The sequence below is a fragment of the Magnolia sinica genome, chromosome 16 (assembly GCF_029962835.1).
Source record: "Magnolia sinica isolate HGM2019 chromosome 16, MsV1, whole genome shotgun sequence".
Classification (NCBI taxonomy): Eukaryota; Viridiplantae; Streptophyta; class Magnoliopsida; order Magnoliales; family Magnoliaceae; genus Magnolia; species Magnolia sinica.
In genome coordinates, this window is record NC_080588.1 from 67,947,023 (window position 1) to 67,957,612 (window position 10,590).

The window sequence follows — 10,590 nt, forward strand, 5'->3', positions numbered from 1 at the left end:
CATTGCATCATCCATGAGACTGCCACTAGATACCGCATCCACGTAAAGAAAATAATCAAATGTCCGAATTAATGCAACATCCTCCAGAATTAACAAATTAGCCTTCATGAGATCAGCAGCAGCTTCAACCAAAAGGAGCCCAACAAAATGTTCTTTTCTAATTTTGTAATTGATCAACTAAAAGGAGCCCAACAAGCATATGTATAATCAGGAACATTTTGGCACCTGGTGTTGCTGATCCTCATGGCACTTGGCATGACTGCAAGCTTGAGATAAAGCAAACTTTCTAGATAAAGAACATTTTGGCACTTGTTGTTGCTAATCCTCATGGCACTTGGCATGACTGCAAGCTTGATATAAAGCAATGTTTTTCCAGTCAACTTGAAATAATGAAAGGTCTACTCTATACACTTTAAGGAATTGCTATCTAACTGTGAATGCTTCCATACATGGGAAAATTTTCAACTAATTAAGAAGATTTTTTTTCCTGATTTTTTATGCAAAAATGGGATTTGAAATTGTAGCATTTGCAAAATGATGCAAAAATGAATCATGGTCTAAAGAACAAGAAATGAACCATGTTGTTCTCTTTCTTCATGGGAGGTAGACTTCTTTAGATGCAGTTTTATTGCTGATTGTCTTTTCCTTCCGACACCCTAATTAAATTCAAAACCACAATTTTTGAAATTTTAACAACTAAAGTTCAATAGAGTGGAAATAATGGAAACTGAAATTAACTTCCCTATCATTGGTACAAAGAGATGAGCTCCAAACTTCAGTTACTTCGGAAATTAACTTCCGACTACCACCATGATGTTTTTTTAGCCATCCAATCTGTTCATAAGGTCACACAAACCAGGATGAAGGGAAAACACAAATATCAGCTTGATCCAAAACTTTGGCGGCCCCAAGATTTAATAAGTACAATTACAAACTACTCTAATCAAACAGCAATAAAGAATAGCAAAAGTTACTAAAAAAATATCCACATCAAATTCAAATAAGAGAGTAATAAACAAAGTTGCTGCATTCATAGGAGAAAAATGGAGAAAAAAAAAAGCATCACAGAAGCTGATCGATTCAACGATCATGCATACAACCTGCTGCATTCAATCGCAGCAATGTGATGATATGCAGTGACCATCTATCTGGTACCATCAAATTCAGATTCCGGATTGTGATGAGTAGATATTATGAGAAGATGGTAATGCCTTTTGGGTTGTCGAATGCATCGACATAGGAGACGTTCTCAGCCAGGAAACAATATGCAAACTTGAGAGAGTGCCACTTAACAACAAATGCCATGTGGTTTGCGTGTGTATCTGTTTCAGCTTAAAAACAAGATAAATCCAAAGATCATATTGCTTATAACATCAGGAAAAAAAAAGTGAGCATAGGCTGCCCACCATCAAAACCCTTCAGATGTGTGTAGCCGCACACTTTATAGCCACTTAATGTGGGGTCGATGAAGCCATGGCCTTCATTTTCAATTCGGCATCACTCTTCCTACCAAGGGAATTGCCAACGTTCACGAATAGATCTAAAATCACCATCAAATAGAATCTTGTCACGAATAGGTGTGTGTTTGATGGATCAAAGATCGGCACCTTAAGAACTAGAGCTAGCAATGCGTGGTATCCCCACATGTGTGGAGGCAGTATCTGTGCTCATCTGGCGGTGCATCTTGCGGGCCTGATCATTCCTTTGGTAATCTCTCATCAGCTAGAATTTCATTACTGGTGGCTTAAGTTCTCAATGGGGACATGCAACACTACCTAGAAGGTTAGATGAGGGATGTAGTAAAGGAAAGTGGTCGTCAACCACATTAGAGGATTGCAAGGACCAGGTGGGCCCCAAGAGTCTCAATGGCCCTTCAAATCTTTAGTTGAGAAGCATTCTCAATGTGGTCTGAATTTATGCATCTTTGGCAGTTGGTGTAGATTTACAATCTATGAATGGGATTTTGGCCGGAGAAGGCCCATTTCGCTCAGTCAATGCAACAATCATATCAGGAATATCATTGTGTTAAATAAATAAATATATATATAGATGTAAGACTTTGCATGATTAACTTTTCAACAGAAATCAGAGTTGTGTTTAAAGGACTTTCCACCAATCACCCATTCAGGCTAGTGGACCAAAACATACCATCCATCATCTGAATTACAAGGTGATATTCACTTCTTCATGGTTACATTGACACTAACATCATCTGTTGTGATATTTAAAGTATTAATATGATTCCCCAATTCTTGAACTTCAAACCATATGAAGTTCCTTTTTTGTCATTTCTAATTTTTCACTACCTCTGATTCTCTCTTTAGCAAATCACATTCTTTCGCCTCGAGTTTCCCTCCAAATCTCCAAGTCCTCTCCTATCCTTGTGGTTTGACATAGTTGATAATTTCTCTACATCGTACTTGCACAGTACATTTGGTTTTTTTAAAAAAAATATATAAAAAAAACTCAAATTCCTAACCAGTTAATTCCAAAGTCTTAGAAGCCCTGACTAGCATCAGCCCAAAACAGAGAGATAGCAGATGTTTCATAAGGCTCTTGTTGCATTGAAGGGAGAGAGAGAGAGATGGCGCTAGTTGCGTTGGAGGGAGAGAGATGGCGTTGGTTGCATTAGAGGGAGAGGCAAGAGAGGCTGAGAGAGCTGACGTGCGTTTTGCAACGACGTTTGGAGTTGGTCGCGATGGAGGAAGATGTGAGAGAGAGAGGGGGGGAAATGAGAGAGTACTTCATGAGAGGTATGCGTGTGAGTGAGGCTGCGTGTACGAAAGATCTATATCTCACTTCTATTACTCGCGTAATGCGCGCTCTCTCTCCAACGAGAATTCCGCCCAAATCCCAACCGTTCCAAACATCCAACGGTTATGGATGAGGTGCGCATGTATGGCCATGCGAACCAGTGCGTAGCTGAGCATTCCTCTATATATATATATATAAGGCAACACATTTGCATTGAATTAATATGGTGACCTAAACAAAAAACAAAAAATCCAACATTTTTAAACCAAATGCATATAAAACCAAAATTAATCCCATCTAGAAAATGAATAAAAATGTTAAAGCAACAAATCAAATGCTATAAAATTTACAAAATTACCACCAAACCCATCTCTAAGAAAAAAATCATTTCAAACTCACCAACATGGATGTAGCCATGCTCATTGTGAATAAAATGTTCATAACTTCATGGACTCCTATGCTTTCCATTATATTAAATTACATTAGGTGTGTGATTTACCAAAGACAACCTCCCATGTCACGCCCCAAACTCAGAAACCGGGCTCACAAAATTCCCGATCGCCGAATCCGGCGCCGACAGCCTCCGTAGAACCTCATTCTCGGTTCTCAGCGCCCATTCGCCAGGTTCCGATCCTGGGATGCTACAAGGAGAATTTTCAACATCAGTTTGATTCGTAATAAGCATAACCAAAGGCATAACCCACAACAACAACCAAAAACTCCATCACATTTCCACTATAATCAAAAACTTTACAAGTACAAAGAGCATAAGGGAAATACAATGAAGATAGACCAAAAGCTCCAAAAAGATCAGCTACGCGCCCAAGCCTCAGCGCTGCTGTGATCCAACGTCACCTGCACGCAACGGTCGTGCATAAGCTTATAGAAAGCTTAGAGGGTGGTAATGTAGCTATGTAGTATCAGAATAATGCAGATCATGCTGATGAATGCCAAGAATACCATTAGCCATACCAAGGCCATACTGTGTAAAGAATGATGTCGGCCATACCAAGGCCATGCAATGCGAAATGCAACTCAAGCATGCAAATCCTCATCTAAGTCCACATATCAATACAGCTCAAAATCTGGAATATCACCAGGGTCTAGTACACTCCAAGCCAGATTGCCGCCCCATCGCGCGCAATAAGGTGAGTGGAAAAGACCTCACTATCCGCCTGCCAATATCGGGCTCGGCTCGTCAATAGCGGACCCATTCCTCGAGCTGGTCAGACTCAGCCTAGCATTGCCCCCTACTCTCGGGTGGGTAAGGCCGCACCCCCTTCCAACCGACCACAACACAATGGAAAGCGCAACCGTCTGATAATCGGCACTCAGCGCTCATGCATTCACTCGGTCTAGACGTTAGAGCAACCTCCTGGTACCATAAGGGTTTAGGGACTTTCACCCAGGAATATCTATCGCACCCCATGTAGAACAGTATTTCCGGTATCCAATCTTGCCAACCATGATACGTCTGTGGAGGCTACGGCCCTGATGTCGCTAGGGCGTACAGTAACCATATCACACAATGCGAATGCATGAATCACACTATTCAGTCATGCAGCAATCTTACGCGTATCGTGCGCTCATGTAGGGCGACACCCCCTGTACGGGAGCCCCTAAACAATCTGCCCGAAGGCGTATGCTATGATCAGTCATTTCTCATATCAAGCATACGTATGATGCATATGATCATGAATCATGGAACTAAACATGTTATATAGGATGGATGATGTGCATAACGAAGACGGGCCTAGACGGCCTACACATTACACATACGAGCCTAACGATAGGCCCTAGGGAAAGTCATAATGCGGACATTTAACCAACACTATACTTGCAATGGGGACGTCAAACCGCCATTGCTCCCCAGGTACAGCCCGATGTAAACATCATTACATAACCCATGTTGGGATCGTACATTGCAATGGACCTTAGGTACATCCCATTGGGCCTTAAATACGTCAAATGGACCATATCATATGGGCCTTATATTCATCAAGTGGGCCACATCATTGGGCCACACCAATGGGCCTTATGTGCATTGCAATGGACCATGACCCGTGGGCCTTAGAATGCATCAAATGGGCCTAATCTTATGGGCCTTATGTGTATCAAATGGGCCTCGCCAATTGGGCCCCCATATGTACATCAAATGGGCCTCAACCCATTAGCCCCATTACATTTTAATGGGCCTCGACCCATGGGCCCCTAATGCATTAAATGGGCCTCGACCCATGGGCCTTGCATATACATCAAAGTGGGCCTCAACCATGGGCTACAAGTACACTGAGGTGGGCCCCCACCAATATTATATTAAACATGATATAATATATAATATATATATATATACATAATACATATGATATTATATATGATATAATATTATATATATATAAACACACACGCACACACCACACACGCATGCACCCACCCACACACGCATGCACACACATCCCAGTGGGCTCCACCGTCCGGCTGGACGGTGGCTTTAAAACACACACACCACTGTGGGCTCCATGTGGGGCCCACCATAATGTTTAGATGCCATCCAACCCGCTGATAAGGTCACATGGGCCCAGTTGAAGGGTGAAAACAAATCTCACCCTGATCCAAAACTTCTGTGGACCCCAAAAGGATTTCAAAAGTAGAAGTCTAATCCCACTGTTTCCTACGGTGTGGGCCACCTGAGTCTTGGATCAAGCTGATTTTTGGGGTGGGCCCACGTCAGGTAGTGGCCCACCCTATGAACGGTTTAGATAGCATATAAACATCAAGGTGGGGCCCACAGCTACAGCCGTGGGTGGCTGTACGTCCGGGCTGGGGCGCTGGCAGCGCTGCTGCGCTTCTGACATAGCAGCAGCGGCTGCTATAATGCTTGTTTTTTTTATTTTTATTTTTTTTGATTTTTGATTTTCTAAGGATTTTACAGGTAGGGTCCACATCCAGTGAATCCACTCCGTCCAGTAGCCCTCTATGGCTCAAGACAAGCAAACCAAGCCCAATATTGGGCATATTTCAACGTATAAAAGATTTAGGGACGATTTCAATGGTGCAAACGACCATTTGCTACGGTATGGCCCACCAGGACCGCAAGTTGGCACCCTATCTTGGTTCAACGCCTGAAATGGGATCAAGAAACGAATGGACGGCGTGGATTGAATATATGCATCAAGATGGAGCCTACACAAGTAGACCACCTCATTGGCTTGAAACCAAGCTAACTTTTTTGCACTTTCCAACGGAAACGTCCAGCGTCAGTGGACGCTGGACTTTGTAAATACATTAGAGGTGGGCCCTGCTTAGGTGGGCCACCTCATTGAGGATGGTGTGGATACTAAGCACAAAGTGGGCCCCACTTGTAGATGGCTTGAGTAGGATGTATGCTTCAGGGTGGGATCCATCCAAGTGGGCCATACAAGCATGATATAATCACACATAAAAAAATGAAATAGAGAGGGAGAGAGAGAGAGGTGGGACCCGCGTGATGGAGGGACCCCGGCACTATGGGCCCTCCCTTGCACTAAATCATACATCCAGTGGGTCCCATTACATGTGGATCCATGAAATCGAAATCCAACGGTGGAGATCCCTTCTCCACTAAAATAGACGGTCTAGATGACCCTAAGCATGCAAGGAAGTAAACATCATGATGGAGTCCATGGAGAATGGCCCCATCATGGAGTGATCATGATGATCCAAGTGGGCCATCGGCCACATCTTTGGGTCCAAAGTGAGATCCAAACCATTGATCGGTTGGTCTCACTTGGCCCATCATAAAAATACCAAAATCTACCCTATCAAAACACCCACCACTTGATCCTCTTGCTCCCTTGGCTTCCTTAGCTCCTTGTGCTTCTCTTTGATGGAGGAAGATGAGAAATGGATGGTTGAGATGAGAGATCTAAGGATAGAAGGGTGGGACACACATGAGCATTTTTCTCACCATGGGAGGGCTTGGAGAAGTTCATACGTATGGTGCTCTCTTGCTTGGATTGGATTTGAAAAAATGAATAAGAGAGAGAGTTGTAAAGGGAGAGAGAGAGGGAGTGATGGGTGATGGAGTGATGGATGGGAGAGAGGGATGGGTGTAAGAAGCCTTTTTTTGACTTTTTTGGCAAAAGGTGTAAGAGGAGTTATGGGTTGTAGGAGACTTTTTGACTTTTGGGGCTTGCTTGGGAAAGGGTGAAAGGTGATGTGTACTTGAAATGATGGGATTGATGGGATTGATTGATTGATGTGACACCTTGTAGAAATTCTCTCGGGATTCGCACGCGCGGCGTTTTCTCGCACCGAACGCTGGCCCACAACTCCCAACCAGAGCATCGCATCAGCGCGAGAGTCGCGGCATCGGAACCGCGGCGACGACGCGGTCGCTAAGGTACGAGTCCTGGGTTGACTCGACTCGGGTTGACGGCACGAGAATCCAGGTCGCGCGCAATTACAGGTTAAAGGTCGAAGGTTGCCGGAATTCGACCGGGAAGACCGCGGAAGCCTATGGAACGGTACGGTCTAGGATACGGGGCTTACATCCCAACAGTTTCATCTTCTCATTACCAGAAAATCATTTAGTAGAAATTTAAAAAGCACATATAAGCCAATTTGAAGTCTATATTAAGATTGCATTTGAACAGGTTTTGGGAGGACAGGCAGATTGTTTAGCAGCCTTTACAACTTATCAGTTCAGAAAGATTAACAGCTATGAGACAGTCAATAACCAAATTGTTTGGACTCCTATTTCAAAAGAAACATGATAGGTTATGAGAAGGAGCTCATTACTCTGTTGAGGGTTAGATCTCTCAAGACAGGACAAAATGATATAGAAATGGTTGTCTTCTGGGAATTTTTCATAAAATCCATCTATGGAAAATTGGATGGAAGGGGATACCCTGCATTAAAAAGGCATCATGTTTGGAAATGCAAGGAAAGCAGATTTGGCAATAAAGACGACGATTCCTTTTTCGTTAAAGGGAACCAAAATCGCAATTCCACTTGTTGACGTGAATGTGATAGAAATTTCTGGATGAAATCAATTCCACTGGACTACGATTTTAAGATTCCCAAACACATACAATATTGGTGCAGCCAAACGGGTATTAAAAAATAAAAACAAATAAAAAAAGAGGGCAAAACAAATAAATAGAATAAATTAAACATGTTGCATCTTACTCATAGTCATATCCATCATGTCATATGCAATATGGGTATGCCAGTGGACTTGAAGAATCTGGGGCATTTGTTAATTGTTAGTTTCTCTACCCCTATGGTTTTTTATTTTTTTTATTTTTTATTGGGTGAATCAGATTTTGTTGCCCTATAGTTGATACTACTTGATTCATCCTCTTTACCGGTTAGTTGTAAATCAACATTTTCTCTCTTTAGAAGAATATTAGAGTTTGTTGAGGAGAGTTTACTTGTTGTTTTGAATAAGAAAAGTTAGAAGGCAGTTATAAACAGAATTTGGTTTATTTTCTGCAACTTTTTGATTCAAATCCTGTATTTTTCTTGTATGAGGTTTTGAGCTGCACCAATGTTGCAAGTGAGGTTTAAAATCAGTGTATTGGGTATCGTATTGTTCACCATCACCTATTAACTGAATTAGAAGACTTTCACTTATTGAAGCCTGGATTGTTTGCAATGTGAATTTCCAATTGTCTGGAATAGTCAAAAGTTCACCACTGTTAGCATGTACTGCATGGGGCCTGATAGGACCAGAAATTTAAACGGTTGGATTGAAATATGCACGTGCATGAGCAGATTTATCAAACTCGAGCAGAGTACCATACAATTCATGAAGGGAAGATAGTAAGACAGTGATAACAGACAGTAAAATTCATATGTAAGAAGAAACTTGAAGAACCAAAGAGACTGAGCACAACACCAGCAGGCAGGAAACCTTCAGCCTTATACTAGAGTCAACAGAATTATCCCATCTCCAATACTCCTACCATGAAAAAAACAAAGCTACAAAAACTTCATTCTAATTAGTGTGTGTTGCTACGAGCCATATTTATGGAGGTGACTGCACAGTTTCCTTTTCGCTTCACAAAACTACACTTTCCAAGGGCAACAAATAAAGCCTTCTAATATAGCTGGACCTTCTAAGATACTGTAGTAATCAAATAAGGAAATGTTCATAATAGAGTTTCTAAAATAAAATCATGCATATAAAAACTACTTAGATAGGAATTCTTACCACATGTGATTGAGTGGACCCCATTTGGTCATTTTCTTGTGCATACATATGAAACATGGGTGTCTGGGTGAGGTGCGGTTGCATCACACACCATTCCACTGTTTTTGGGGCAACACAGAAAAATGGAAAGTGCATTAACCAGTCCCCTTTCCTTCCCAAAATCAATATTCAAAACAGTTCATCCAGGGAATTATTCAAATAAATGTTTGGAATCCTTCTATACATTTGCACCTAATAGAATATGAAATTTTTTTTAAAAAAAAAGAAGAAAAAAAAAAGAGGAAACAGAACAACAGTCAGAATTCAAACGTCTTCTGAGAAATGAACTCCAACGCATGCAAAACTAAAGAATATAGATATTCCACTTTCCGACTATACACCTGAATCGAACCTTGAATAAGCAGAGCAGCTACAAAATAGGAAAATGAAAATTTTCAAAAGAACCCCCTTGACGGAATGAGAAATCATGGAAAAAGCAATGAGAACAAAGGGGATCTGAATAAGAATGGGACCTTCGGCAAAATTCGCGGAGGGGTGGCCGCCTTCATCTTCAGCCGTGATTTCTCTGAAACAGATCTTGAGAAGATAGTCATCAAGGTTCTTGGCGAGATCAACGACCCAGATCAATTTAGGGTCGCGATTGGGCTACAGGATGCGGAAACTAGCGCCGTTGGCACTGCAGTGCTCTTCTTTTTCTGTCATCTTTCGTGGGACGGCTACCGATGCGATTCCATGGACTGTTAGTTGAATGTCATTTCTAAAAGAAACCCTAGATATGGAATGGAGTGGGAGAAACGAGAGAGCTGGAATTGGGCAATCAGGGTTTTGAAAATGGAACCCTAGAAAAATGCGGGAGAGAGACAGGGAGATATGGTTGAAATGGGGCTGGAAGAGAGAGAGAGAGAGAGAGAGAGAGAGAGAGAGAGAGAGAGAGAGAGAAGAGGCGCGGGAGATCGAGAGTGAGAGAGAAAGGGACGGACGTGGGAGGGAATGGGGTTTTTCCCCAAAGAGGGGAGGGAAAGAATGAAACATTTCGTGAGAGGGGGAAAAGAAAAAGGAAAGCGCGATTTTCGCATTTTGTACCTGCTACGGCCCTGCTACGATCTAAAACCGTAGCTAAAAGCCCCTTGGCCGTAGCCATCGTGTAGTCCATTGTAGCCCCTCCGCGTTCACACGTCTGGTGGGATCTTAATGAACGAATTTTTCAAGGGCTTTGTGGGGTCCATCTTGATGTATTTGATATATCCACTCTGTCCATTAATTTTGTAATTTTTTTTATAGAAAATGACCCCAACATCTAGGGAAATCAAAGTCCAATTGAACCACACCATCAATCAATAGTAGGTATTAATCTCCACTGTTTCCTAACGTGTGGTCCACTTGAGTGTTCAATCTACTTCCTTTTTTGGGCTCTTACCTTAACATTCTCTTTTAAAACGGATAGACGTATTAGATGGAGCACATAAATTTTAATGGGCCTCGTAGAGTCCCTTATAGGGCTATCCCATGTTGGATGAACGGGTGAAGGTGGTAGCTTTTAGCTACGGTTTAGGTTTTTTTAGCTACGGTTTTAAGCCGTAGCAATATAGCTACGGTTTATATCCGTAGCTAAAACATAGCATGGTCCGTAACCTTTGGTC

General features: G+C 42.1%; 1 long non-coding RNA gene across 2 annotated transcripts; it reads right to left on the bottom strand.

Annotated features, from left to right (window-relative positions):
- Window positions 1-283: 283 nt before the first annotated feature.
- LOC131229569 (uncharacterized) lies at window positions 284-9,975 on the bottom strand. 2 transcript variants are annotated; one of them, XR_009163439.1, is made up of 4 exons: window positions 9,463-9,975; window positions 9,260-9,359; window positions 578-834; window positions 284-350 (listed from the first exon to the last, which is right to left on the bottom strand). It is a non-coding gene; the product is annotated as an uncharacterized LOC131229569 (long non-coding RNA). The 2 variants fall into 2 exon arrangements; XR_009163438.1 differs by lacking the exon at window positions 284-350 and having other exon boundaries at window positions 365-834.
- Window positions 9,976-10,590: the final 615 nt, after the last annotated feature.